A 2,513-nucleotide genomic window follows, 5' to 3' on the forward strand; every position below is an offset into this window, starting at 1 on the left:
GAGCACTCCATCATTCTCCATGAAATAAGAGAAGATCAAAGAGCAATGAGGGAGGAGCAACAAAGGCAAGGAAGGGACATAGAAGAGCTTAAGGACATTGTTGGTCCTTCAAGAAGAAGACGCCACTAAGGTGGATTCATTCCTTGTTCTTATTTCTTTCTACTTTTCGGTTTTTATGTTGTGTTTATCTATGTTTTGTGTCTCTATTTCATGATCATTAGTAGTTAGTAGCTATGCCTTAAAGTTATGAATAATTCCATTAATCCTTCACCTTTCTTAAAAGAAAAATGTTTTAATTCAAAGGAACAAGAAGTAAATGAATTTCGAATTTATCCTTGAATTTAGTTTAATTATATTGATGTGGTGACAATACTTTTTGTTTTCTGAATGAATGCTTAAACAGTGCATATTTTTTGATCTTGTTGTTTATGAATGTTAAAACTGTTGGCTCTTTAAAGAATGATGAACAAAGAGAAATGTTATTGGTGATCTGAAAAATCATGAAATTGATTCTTGAAGCAAGAAAAAGCAGTGAAAAGTAAAAAGCTTGCGAAAAAAATAATTGGCAGAAAAAAATAGAAAAGAAAAAGAAAAAGCAAGCTGAAATAGCCAATAGCCCTTAAAACCAAAAGGCAAGGGTAAAAAGGATCCAAGGCTTTGAGCATCAATGGATAGGAGGGCCCAAGGAAATAAAATCCAGGCCTAAGCGGCTAAATCAAGCTGTCCCTAACCATGTGCTTGTGTCATGCAGGTCCAAGTGAAAAGCTTTAGATTGAGTGGTTAAAGTCGTGATCCAAAGCAAAAGAGTGTGCTTAAGAGCTCTGGACACCTCTAACTGGGGACTCTAGCAAAGCTGAGTCACAATCTGAAAAAGTTCACCCAGTCATGTGTCTGTGGCATTTATGTATCTGGTGGTAATACTGGAAAACAAAGTGCTTAGGGCAACGGCCAAGACTCATAAGTAGCTGTGTTCAAGAATCAACATGCTTAACTAGGAAAGTCAATAACACTATCCAAAATTCTAAGTTCTCAGAAACGCCAATCACTCTGAACTTCAAAGGAGAAAGTGAGATGCCAAAACTGTTCAGAAGCAAAAAGCTACAAGTCCCGCTCATCTAATTATAATTAATATTGATTGATATTCTGGAATTTATAGTATATTCTCTTCTTTTATCCTATTTGATTTTCAGTTGCTTGGGGACAAGCAACAATTTAAGTTTGGTGTTGTGATGAGCGGATAATTTATACGCTATTTGGCATTGTTTTTAGGTAGTTTTTAGTAAGTTTGAGCTACTTTTAGGGATGTTTTCATTAGTTTTTATGTTAAATTCACATTTCTAGACTTTACTATAAGTTTGTGTGTTTTTCTGTGATTTCAGGTAATTTCTGGCTGAAATTGAGGGACTTGAGCAAAACTCTGGAAAAGGCTGACAAAAGGACTGCTGATGCTGTTGGAATCTAACCTCCCTGCACTCGAAATGGATTTCCTGGAGCTACAGAACCCCAAATGGCGCGCTCTCAACGGCGTTGAAAAGTAGACATCCAGAGCTTTTCGGCAATATATAATAGTCCATACTTTATTCTGAAATGGACGACGTAACTTGGCATTGAACGCCAAGTACATGCTGCTATCTGGAGTTAAACGCCAGAAACACGTCATGATCCGGAGTTGAACGCCCAAAACACGTTATAACTTGGTGTTCAACTCTAAGAGAAGCCTCAGCTCGTGGATAGATCAAGCTCAGCCCAAACATACACCAGGTGGGCCCCAGAAGTGAATTTATGCATCAATTACTTACTCATGTAAACCCTAGTAGCTAGTCTAGTATAAATAGGATAATTTACTATTGTATTAGACATCTTTGGTCTCAGTTTTGTTTTATTCTTCATCTTAGGAGGCTATTGATCACGTTTTAGGGGGCTGGCCATTCGGCCATGCCTGAACCTTTCACTTATGTATTTTCAACACTGGAGTTTTTACACACCATAGATTAAGGGTGTGGAGCTCTGCTGTACCTCAAGTTTCAATACAATTACTATTACTTTTTATTCAATTCTCTTTTATTCTTATTCCAAGATATACGTTGCACTTCAACTTGATGAATGTGATGATCCGTGACACTCATCATCATTCTCACCTATGAACGCGCGTGACTGACAACCACTTCCGTTCTACTTTAGGCCGGGCCGTGCTGTGACAGAGCATTTGGACCATTTTCACTGAGAGGATGGGATGTAGCTATCAACAAGGGTGATGCCTCCGGACGATTAGCCGTGCAGTGACAGCGCATAGGACCATTTTTCTGAGAGGATTAAAAGTAGCCATTGATGGTGGTGATGCCCTACATACAGCTTGCCATGGAAAGGAGTAAGAAGAATTGGATGAAAGCAATAAGAAAGTAGAGATTCGAAAGGATTCTAGCATCTGCACACGCCTATCTGAAATTTCCACTATTGATTTACATAAGTATTTCTATCCCTTTTTATTTTCTATTTATTATTAATTTTTGAAA

This window comes from Arachis duranensis, chromosome 6, assembly GCF_000817695.3.
Source record: "Arachis duranensis cultivar V14167 chromosome 6, aradu.V14167.gnm2.J7QH, whole genome shotgun sequence".
Taxonomy (NCBI): domain Eukaryota; kingdom Viridiplantae; phylum Streptophyta; class Magnoliopsida; order Fabales; family Fabaceae; genus Arachis; species Arachis duranensis.